Source organism: Chrysemys picta, chromosome 8, assembly GCF_011386835.1.
Source record: "Chrysemys picta bellii isolate R12L10 chromosome 8, ASM1138683v2, whole genome shotgun sequence".
Lineage (NCBI taxonomy): Eukaryota > Metazoa > Chordata > Testudines > Emydidae > Chrysemys > Chrysemys picta.
Genome location: NC_088798.1, coordinates 1,907,490 through 1,918,749, shown reverse-complemented (window position 1 = coordinate 1,918,749; position 11,260 = coordinate 1,907,490).

Genomic DNA, 11,260 nt, shown 5'->3' with positions numbered 1-11,260 from the left:
CAGCGTGAGGCACCACTTACGCGACGTAAGCAGCACGTACGTGGTGCCTAGACCTGGCATCAGCTCCCTGTCCCCTCCGAGAGCCCCAGCCCGGCAGAAGGCAGCTGGAGCGCACTGCTGAGCAAGGCAAAGCGCCGCACGTTGGTGGACCGGCTCCTGCAGAGCGGGGGGTCATGCACCCTGCAGGCCGCTCGGCGTGGGCTCTGCGTGGGCCGTCGCTGGGGCAGGGAAGCAAACAAGCAGGAGGGGGAAGAGAAATACGGGAAATGTTGCGTAAAGCCACGGGGCGCAGCTGTGGGCAGGTCTGGACGTCCTGTCTCAGGCAGAACAGAGGGGCTCAGAGCCGGATGCAGTCAGAGGCCTGGAGAGGGTCTCGCCCGAAGGGGGTGGAACTGGTTACTTCAGAGAGCTGGGGCTTGAGCAATACCCTTTAATGACCGGGGTGGAGATGCTGGGTCGCGCCCTCCAACTTACCATGGGTCCAAGCACAGCAGGGCGGGCAGGAGAGTGGGACGGGAGAGGCCACAGAAGCCCAAACGGAGAATGCCGGAGTGTTCCCCACGATGTAGCCAGGGCCTATGGGTTGGGAACTCACTGCCACACGAGATCAGTGAGGCCGGGAATCGGACCCCCAAACCAGCGCCCCCTGCCAGCGCTAGAGAGATGTGCAGTCACCCGCATCTTGGGGCTCTTCGCACGCCCCCTGGCAGGGCCCACACCGGGCCAGCCCCACTGCAGAGCCGCCCACACCCGTGAGGCCGAGCTTTGGCGTGGGCCCTGCACGTGGCGGGGACAAGGCACATTCCCACCCACCCCCAGCACAGACCCCTAAGGGGCCGGCTTTCCTCTGAGAATGAGACCCCAGAATCCCAGCAGAATCAAACGGACTGATCCCCCCGCTCGCTGGCTGCCCGTGGTTAGTGCCCCCCACTCCCTCTGGGGACAGGCGATCACCGAACGCCCCACCAGGGGCTTTCCTGAAGCTGCCTCTGGGTGGGGGCGGGCACCACTGGGGGGCACCACTCCTCCTGCTCCTCCCCCCCACAGGCAGGGCTGCCCCTTTCCCCCAAAGGGAGGGGAAGGTCAAGGCAATAGCTCCAATTCCTTATTGCTCAGCACCTGAGCAGCCGGCAAACTGGTTCTGCTGCATTCAGAGAGCGGGAGCCTGGCCCCTAGCAGCCGGCAGGGCACCGGCCCAGCGGGAGCTGCAACAGTGGGGCCCAGGGAGAGCTGGGGTCTCGGGGCTGGCTAGCACCCTCAGAGGCTGGGGACAAGGGGATGATTTCAACCGGTTCCCCCTCCCCCCCCCGCCCCGGACTCATGCTGCACCGGAACCTGGCACTTTTCACCCCTGCCCCACTGCAACCCCGCTGCACCCAGGGGTGGGGAAAGGAGCAGCGGGGTGGGGCGTCGCTAACAGCACCTGGACCCTGTCCCAGCTCCACTGGGATAAATAGGGGAAAGACAGAGGCCTAGCGCTGGGATCGGCCTGCATGAACGTCTAACCCCGCCGCTCTGGGACATGCCGCGTTCAGTACAGCCCCAGAACCCACTGGGCTCCCACCTCCCCGAAAGCCCTGCCTGCGTGCCTTGCACCCCAAATTAGCCTCCCTACAATTGCTAGGGAGGCGTGTGATCAAACCCACCTGGGCTCCCTTAGCTCTCGGGGGGCAGGGGAGCTTAGGAGGGGAAATTCGCCCCCAGTGCAGAGGGCTGGTGCCACGTCTGGGCACCTGGCATTCAGGCCTCTGCCCGGGGGGGGAGGCGGAGGGGCGTTTCTGCCCTGTGAGACGCACAAGGCTTCCCCCCCCCCCCCCCGGTGCTTTCCATCTCAGATCCCAAAGCATCTGGCAAGGCCTCGGCCCCCCTCAGATCCCTCCCCACCATCCACAACAATTGATTGTGGCCTATTGAACACTGCCCCCCCCCCACGGGGGTTTCCTAGGCGACCAGCAAGCTGTCCCGAAAGGACGTTGTGGAAGTACAACGTGAAAGCAAGAGACACGCACTGGGCTTCGGCTGGGGGCTCTGCCTGGCTGGGGATGGCCCCACGCCAGCAGGGGAATGGGCCTGGGCTGGTGACACGGGGGGCATCGGTGTGAACGGGGTTATAGCTGCCTGCTGGCTCGCAGACCAATCCTGTCCCACCCCCCACTGCCTGCCCTCTCCCCATTGCAGTCACTGTGGGGAGCTGACCGGGGGAGATGCACTGGGGCAGCAGGGCACACGGTAGTACCGGAGCATCACCTGCAGCCCAGCCCCAGCCCACAGCAGCTGCCCAAGCTGAGGGCACCCCAGTGATTTATGCCAGGGACGGGTCCAGCCAACAGTCTCCCCCCAGTCACTCGGGCCCAGGGCTGCAGTGCCCCCATGGCAATGCCATGTCATTACGTAGTCACCATCCCTCAGCTGGGCACCGCGAAGGCACCGCCCTGAGGCCTCGCTCGGCAGGCCCGGGGTGTGGAGGCTGTGAGGCCAGGGGGGCAGGGGAGATGGGGGTGGATAATCCATTGGTATGAATAACCCCCCCGCCAGGCCATCGTGAGCAGCCACTGGGGTGCCCGTATCTGGCCCTGCACCTCTCTGGCTGGGCTCCCCCCAAGCAGCGGCTGCATCTCAGAGTCGTGCCCCGGGCCTGGCTGCACCAGGCAGTGGGAGCCTGGCGCTGCCCTGCTGAGAGGAAGCCAACAAGGGCAGAGGAGCTGGGCTTGTGCCGCAGACCGACCCGGGCCCGGGCACTTCAGAGCCCCCTGTGGCTCGCAGCACGTTGCCCGCAGAGGGACCAGGCCCGGTGGCTGGGACCACATGATAGGATTGGGGCCAGCTGGGGGCCCTGGCACTGCTCACGCCAGCAGAGAGACTGGGCCTTTGCTGCTCTTCAGGGGACTGGCCATAGAAACCGTGCCCTGCAAAGCCGCAGCGTGCAATGGGGTGCAGCAGGAGTTGGGGGAGGGATGCAAGGTCAACGCTGCTTCCAGGGGACCCCAGCCCGGCCTCCTGCTGCCTCACCGCGAGAGCATCACAGTCGCTCTGTACAGCTGGGGACAAACCCCCCAAGCCAGCCAGCCCCCTGGCCGTCTCCTCAGGGAGCCGGGGCACAGGCCACTCCACTGGTGGATGGATGGGGCGCAGGGTCCCGGGGGGCTGAGGTGTTTAGGAGGCAGCCGGCAGAGGAGGGGTTGGCTTGAGCGTGGTCTTAGGGGGCCTGGGAGGAACGGGGCAGCTCTGGGGAGGGCAGGAGGGGGCTGGGCCTTGACTCTCCGGAGCTGGGAGAGTGAAACCAGGATTCAGAGATGTTAGTGCCGGGGGGGAGAGGGGGACAGGTGTGATGCGGGGGGGAGGCACATGGCAGCCTGGGTGCTGCGGGCAGGGCACTGCTCCTCGTGGTTGGTGAGCGTGGCCTGGGTGTCTCGGCACCGTCTGCTGTCCCCAGATGGCACCGTGCTGTGCTGTGCCACTCGTCAGTGGGCGGCAAGACGTGGCAGCAGGAACATTGGCTGTGACAGGCTCATCTGGGCCACACTGAGGGATCTGCCTGGTCTGGGAGCCCCATCGCAGCTTGTGGGGGGCTGGACCACCTGCACATGAGAGGGGCTGGAGTCTGCAAGGGGCGGGGTGGGGAAGGATCGTCTTCTGCTATTTGTAGCAGAAGTGGGAACAAACTCCTTCCCTGTTGTGCGTGAACCAGGCCGTGCCTAGGTCCTGTGCCAGGCTCCCTGCACCAGGGTGCTTTCCGCCCATTGGGCAGGGCACCGTGACTCTAGCCTGCAGCTACCAACCAACGACTGGTGCCAGATTAATGCCACATGCCCCCCCGCCTTCCTCCCTGTCACTCTGCCTAGGAGCGAGAGGTCTCTGCAGCCCAGGGACGGGGATGAGGAACATTGCAGACGTCCTCAAGGTGGTCAGAAAGCAGGACCCCAGGGGGTCTGGGTGCATTGACACATACATTGGTTAAATGTGGAGGTGAGGAATTCGAGATCTGCAAGGGGCCACATGTGTAGGAACATGGAACTGCCAGGCTGGGTCAGACCCCAGGTCCTGCTAGTCCAACAGCGGCCAGCACCCACCGCTCAGGGGAAGGGGCCCGATCCCCCCGGCAGCAGAGGTAAAATAATCTGCCCCCATGATGGTCTCATCCTCAGCTCTAATCATTAGAGGTTTGCTGAAACAGCCAGATGCCAGGTCCTACATGTAGGAACAAGGGATTCTGGCCACACCCGCAGAGAGGGGGACTGTATCCTGGGAAGGCTCCAGGGGGCAGAGAGCCCAAGGGCTGATCTGATCCTGGGGTGTATGGACAGGAGAGTGGGGGCAGGGAGGGGAGTTCACCTCAGCATACGCCACTGGGGAGATGGATTCTGGGCACTGTGGCCAGTTCTGGGGTACATGTTTTTAAAAGGATGTGGAGAAAATTGGAGACGGTGCAAAAACTGACTGGAGGGCTGGAGAAAACCTCTGGCAGCAAGAGCCGGAGAGCTCGGGCTGTTCAGCTTGTCCAAACGAAGAGAGAGGTGACTCGGTGAGAGGGCTTAAGGACCTTCCCAGGGAGAAAACCCAGTACAAGCAGGCTCTTTAACCGAGCCGAGAACGGCCGGCCAAGGACCCAGGACTGGACACTGAAGCCAGGCAAATTCGCTCAGAGATCAGCCCACATTTCCTTTACTCTCTTTTTTTTTTTAATTTTGGATTATTTTCATTTGTCCTCTAGTTGTTGAGGCTCTGTGGTTCACATTTCCAAGTGTTTTGCTGCAACCACAAAGGCTAGAAATGTCCTGATTTCTTCTCCTTTCAAAACCAAAAACCTCCTCCGTTCAGTAGTGTTAACAGGCTCACAAATCCTGCCATGTCAATATCAGAAACTCAACCATCCTTACAACAGTGAGCTTGTGCTTAAAGAGACATTGGACAATGTCAGAGCCTTGTATTTAACAGGGTGTCACCATATTGCAGAGTGAGTATCGTTAAACACCTGTGTCGTTTCTAGTTCAGTGAAATCTCTCTATACACATATTTACCAGATCAGGTATGGCTGTTCAGTGTTAATATTCAACAAAAATGGCCAGGTGTGCTGGGTGTTTTGCAGGAGAATGTACTTTGTCTGTGCACTGAATAAAGGTAACCAGATACGTAAGTATCTCTCTACCCTCTGTTTTGCTGGGGACATCATTTTTCCATAACCGCTGTAACCCAAACACCCCGAGTGCAATGCTTCTGAGAAGCAAACTCTTCCCGCAGGCTCTGAATACGAGATTGGCAGGAGGTTACAAATCTTTTGCAGGTCCCCTCCAGAGTTTGCCTAGGAAGGATGCCACCCACACTGCTGTTTAATTACCAAGGGAGAATGCAAGGGAGAAAGGGTGGAGGGGAATAACAATAGGGCCTAAATCCAACAAACACACAGGCCAGCACACAAGGTGGTAACTGGAGACCTTCCCCGGCCATTGACTCTTACCTGGGCTGGGTCAGACGCCTCCTCCGGCAGGGGCTGCTGCCGAGGGGGTCAGGTGAGTGTCCCCCCCAACCCCTTTGCGCCGTGCTGGCTGCAAGTAAGAGCCTACCTCTGAGTAGGGTTACCATACGTCCGGATTTCCCCGGACATGTCCTCCTTTTGTGTGCTAAAAATAGCGTCCGGGGGGAATTTGTAAAGCACTCACAATGTCCGGGATTAGCAGAGCGAGCGGCTGGGAGGGCTGCAGGGAAGTCCCGGGCTGGACTCAGGAGCAGCTGTAGAGGAGCCGGATCCGCCCTGCATTCTGAGCCAGCAGCTCCCTTGCAGCCCAGTCCGGCAGCACTGTGCAGGGCCAGGGACCGGGTTTTGTTGTGCAGGGCCAGACCGGGTTTTGTTGTGCAGGGCCAGGGACCGGGTTTTGTTGTGCTGGGGAGCTCAGCCACGTGTCCGGCTCGGCTGCACAGAGCCCAACACTCTGTTCTGAGCAGCAGGGTAAGGAGGTCAGGGGGCAGGAAGGTTCTGGAGGTGGAGGTCAAGAAACGGGGGGGGCTTTTTGGGGGGAGTGGAGAAAGTTTTGGGCAGTCAGGGTACAGGTAGGGGGTAGAGTCCTGGGGGGCAGTTGGGGGGGGTCTTAGGAGGGGGCAGTTAGGGGACTTGGAACAGGGAGTCTTAGGTAGGGGGTGGGGTTCTGGAGGGCAGTTAGGAGCAGGGGTCCCAGGAGGGGGCAGTCAGGGGACAAGGAGCAGGGGGGGGAGTGTTTGGGAGTTCTGGGGGGGGCTGTCAGGTGGCAGGGGTGGGGAGATGGATCGGAGCAGTCAGGGGACAGGGAGCAGAGGGGTTTAGATGGGTTGGGAGTTCTGGGGGGGGCTGTCAGGGGGTGGGGAGTGGTTGGATGGGGCGTGGGAGTCCCAGGGGTCTGTCTGGGGGTGGGGGTGTGGATAAGGGTTGGGGCAGTCAGGGGACAAGAGGCAGGGAGGCTTAGATAGGGAGTGGAGTCCTGGGGGGCAGTTAGGGGCAGGGGTCCCAGGAGGGGGCAGTCAGGGGACAAGGAACGGGGGGAGGGTTGGGGGTTCTGGGGGGCGGGAAGTGGGAGGGGCAGGGGCGGGGCTAGGGCGGGGCTCCTCCCGTCCTCTTTTTTTCTTGCTGAAATATGGTAACCCTACCTCTGAGTGTCTGCAAGTGCGCGCCCCGAAAACAACAGACCCCGACAATACGGCACTGACTGGCATCAACAGCTGTCACGGGCTGACATAGGGTGACCAGACAGCAAGTGTGAAAAATCGGGACGGGAGTGGGGGGTAATAGGAGCTTATATAAGAAAAAGCCCCCAAAATTGGGACTGTCCCTATAAAAGTGGGACATCTGGTCACCCTAGGCTGACAGCTGATCCCGCTGTTAGGGGGAGAGATCCTGATTGCTACTGTGCTTAAACTCACAGCTCCGCAGACAGGCACCTTCCCACCCTCCTGAGAAGGAGCAAAACCCCCTCCCCTTCCAGACCGGCTTCCCTAAATACCCTTCTGGTTGCTAGGCAACCCCCCCCCCCCCCGTAGCTTCCCGCTCTTTTTGTGCTTCCCGCCCTGTGCCTTTTGCAGGGAATGAAACTTTGCAAGACCTATGCATGACCCTTCTTAATTGCATGCATGCAGCCTGCATGGATGTGTCCCGAGCATGCACAATTTAACTAAGGAGCCTCATTTTATACACCACAACCTCCCACGTTTTTAACCATTCCTGGATGGTTGGGCTGTTTTTCTGTTTCCAGCGAGGACTGAGAGGCCACTAACAGCCAAGAGCCGCTAGCAGCTGAGAGGTTCATTCTTCATCCCGCCGTGGCCGTGTGACCTTTTCTGCTAGGAAGCCGCAGGAGGATTCCCAAAGGCTCATTTGGCAATACCCAACCGTTTGGGATGTTTGGGTACAGACTGCATCCCGAGACTCTCCAGCGACTGGCCAGGTCCTCCATCTCTGCACAGAACCTCCTCTTTCACCACCATTTCCCCATGCAGTGTGTTTTTCACCTGCCTTGTGCGAGGTACCACTGAAACCAGGTCTTGAAGACGTTTTCTTTTTTGTGCTGCAGACTGAGGTCACTGGTGTCCTCTTTTCCGGATCAAGCCCCATTCCTCTGGGCAGGGCCGGCTCTAGGATTTTTGCCTCCCCAAGCAAAAAAAAAAAAACAAAACAACCTCCAGGAGTGCAACTGCCAAAGCAAAAAAAAAAAAAAGGTGTCCGGAATTGTGCCGCCCCTGAAATTGTGCCACCCCAAGCACGTGCTTGGTTTGCTGGTGCCTAGAGCCGGCCCTGCCTCTGGGGTAATTTGTCTCCCCACATCCATTTCCCAGCACGTCACATAGGGACACTTTTTTTGTTTGGAAAGCCACCTGCAAAGGCTGGTTTGAATTAGCTCTAATTTTTTGTTTCCTAATTGACCAGACGCCATGGCTTCTATTCAAGTTAGCTAGCTGTCGAGGTGTTCTAGAAAGTTGAGAAACCTAATGCCTGACTTGAAGTACTAGTACCAAGGGAAAGTGGGCCAGTTAAAGTTAGTTTTGATCTCTAAATAAGTTAGAAAAGTGTCTTTACTGAATGGCTGGCCATCCGTGTGTATTCCAGGGCTCTCCCGATCTTTGAAGCTTTCTGGTTCATGATCTGGGTTAAGATCTGGATTATTTTCAGTGGGTGTCATCGGTGAGGGAAAAGAACTGATCTGATCTCTAGTTCTAGCCCAAACCCACAGAGCAGCCTTTGCTAAAGGAGGTGTGTACATTTCTGGTGGGATTTTTTTTATCGATCAGTGGTAGCCGAGGGATGTTTACTCTGCTCCAATTTTCTTGTTCCATAAAGATCCAGGGTTTGTCGGGGTTAGAGCGCCCCCCGTACTGCTTTGAGCGGGCTAGCTTGATAGTACCAGAGAAGATTTGAAACAGTGAGTCCACCCTGTTCGATGGGCATCTGCTCTCTTCCCTGGTCTTTTCTTATTCCGTATAAATTCTAACAACACCCTTTGTGTGCCTGCTAGCGTTTCATCTGGGGTAACAACAGAGAGATTTTGAAACCGGAAAGCTATCCTTAGCAGAACAGTCCTTTTGACTGTGGCTATTCCCAACCCAAAAATCGCAGGCTTCCCCGAGCACTCCAGGGCCCTGTTCATTTGCTGACACCGTATCTTCACATTTAAATCATGGAGCAATTCTAGGCTGTCTGAGATTTGAATTCCCACCGATCTTACAGAAACTGTTGCCCATTTTGTACCCAAATGTTTTTGGGAGGAGAGACTTTTCAGAGTCTGGCAAGTTTCTAGGTAACATTTCAGATTTGGCGTCATTGACTTTAAATCCAGATGCTTTCCCAACGTCCTGCATTTCTCTAGAAACGAATTTTAGGGAAATATTTGGGTTAGATAAAAATAACATTACATCGTCGGTATCAAATGCTGTTTCCTGATGTGTGCCTGCACCTTTAATTCCTGTGGTGGATCCATTGTTCCTTATCCTCTGAGCAAAAGGCGCTGTCACCAGTGCACAAAGTAAAGGAGACATAGACACATTTCTAACATCAAGTGGTGGAGTCCCCATCTCTTGATGAAATTCTCTGGCCTGTGCTCTACAGGGGTCAGATTAGATGAGCTAATGGTCCCTTTGTGGGAGGGGGTGGTAATATTCCTTCTAAAACTCTCGGCTATTGTTTAGTATTTGCTGTTATAACTCAGTCTCACTATCCAGAGAAACATCTGATCGATTTTCAAATCTTGCTAAGTTATGGCCTCAGTGACATCCAGTGGCAGTGAGTTCCACCGGATAGTTGTGAATTTCCTTTTCTTTGTTTTGAGTTTGTCCACTTTCGCTGTCACTGAACTGCCCCTTTATTCTTGTGTTCAGACACAGGGTGAACAAACATTCCTGACTAGTGTGTGTATTCCATTCATCCATTTCTGTTCTGCCCCTTCTGATTCACCCCCTCTCTTTTCATCTCCCATCTTTTCTGTCTCTCTTCAGATGAGTTTATCTAGGCCCGTCATTCTTGTCTCCCTTCTTTGAAACCCCCTCTAATTCTTGTGGAGTAAGAATTACTACTTAGTTGGAGTAATAGTGGCAGAATACGTCTTTATTGGATTTATCTAAAATTGACATTTTAATGGCTTTTAACTGTGGTAAAAGAAAGCCCCGTGTTATTTCTCTGCTGATTCACCCTTCTGAACAGCCAGTCTGGCTAACGGGCTCTAGGAACCTGAACTAAACTTTCTGGAACGCAGGATTTTAGCCACTTGTAGTCATCAAAACTCCCCAGTGTGTCAGGTGTGTTACTGGGGAGCTTTTCTTTCCAATCGGGAGGTAAGTGGGACTGGACCGTAGAGCGCGATTCCTTGGAGAGGAGTGGGGCTGCAGCTTGTGAGCAGGGCCCGGCACTACCTGCTAGTGGGTAGAGTACAACGGCTCTCTGGCTATTTACCCCGGGGAGCTGGCAGCTCAGAAGTAGGAAGGCGAGGCGGATATGACGTGCCAGTGGTTCCGACTTGGGTGAGAATTGCCTTAAAGCCATTAGCCTTACAAGAACTGTCCTGGAGCAAAGGCAGCCGGGCAGCTTTGTCCCCTGGTCTGTGCTGCAAACCCCAAGTGTGATGCAACACAGAGAAAGGCCAGACCAGACCTGCCCCCACCCACCGGCACATCGACCCCATGACATTGCTGTGCCCAGCACAGCTCAGAGGATTTCGTCAGGGACTCAGCCCCTCTCTCTGGACACCGAGGAGTCTGGCCTAGTGGTGAGAGCTGAGGAATGGGGGTCCCCGCTCTCTCCCTGACTGCCTGGGTGCAGGGAGGTGTGGGGGCGGGAGGCAGGTGTGAAGTAGCACCGTGCTGCCTAGGCAGCGCCCCTGAGGCAGGGAGCTCCCTTGGACCAGCCCGCAGCCCCAGGTGTGGCATGGAGGTAGGGGGCTGTAAGGTCTCAGCGCCGGCTGGTTCCGCTGGCTTCTTCCCTCCCCTGCTGTGGGTAAGTTCCCACTTCCGCCAGGCCCCCCAGACTGAAAGCAGCACTGTCCCACCCTCGCCCGAAGAAACGCCACCTGCATGCAGCGTGGGAGCTGCACACGGCCTGTGCCCTCTGGGCTAATGGGCTGGAGAGCACCTGGCACTGGAGAACCCGGGCACCTGTGCAGCTGAGGGCAGAAATGGAGAGGCCCACACACAGAGGCCATGGAGACACAGCTACCTGCAGCCCGCCGGGGCTGTGACCTCGCCAGAGCACATATGCCCGGCCAGACTCGGCCTCGTTCAGAGCTGAGTGGCAGACCCAGGGTCGGGGCTCCGTGGGGACGCTCTCCCCGGGCGCAGAGCTGACCCCACTGTCCCTGCGGGAGCTGGGGCACAGTGCCGCAGGCAGTAGTGAAGGGGGCCCAGAAGGCGGCACTGCGGGTCTGGGGCTGTGTGTCAGACACTGTCACTCTAAGCAGCTGAGCCTGCAGCCCCTCAGTGCCCGGGAGGTGTCAGCCCAGCTGTCCCTGCTAACCCCCTTGAGGGCACGACCCGGCCTCCCAACCGCCCCCAGCCCGGCACTCGGCTTGGCTTGCTGCCCCCAGCAGCTGTGGGGCGCTGCTGTGCCGCGGCTGGCTCCACTCCAGAGGTGGCTGCATGTCGCTGGCAGGGGGCAGGAGAGACGGGTCATGCAAACACACGTTTCCGCGGCGCTCGGCAGGGAAGGCGCGACATGAAAGCGAAGCCGCTGGTGACTCGCAGGCGCCCGGCTGTGCCCTGCCCCGTTCGGCAGAGGGCAGAGCGCGCATGACGCCGGTGTTTACACGGGGGCGCA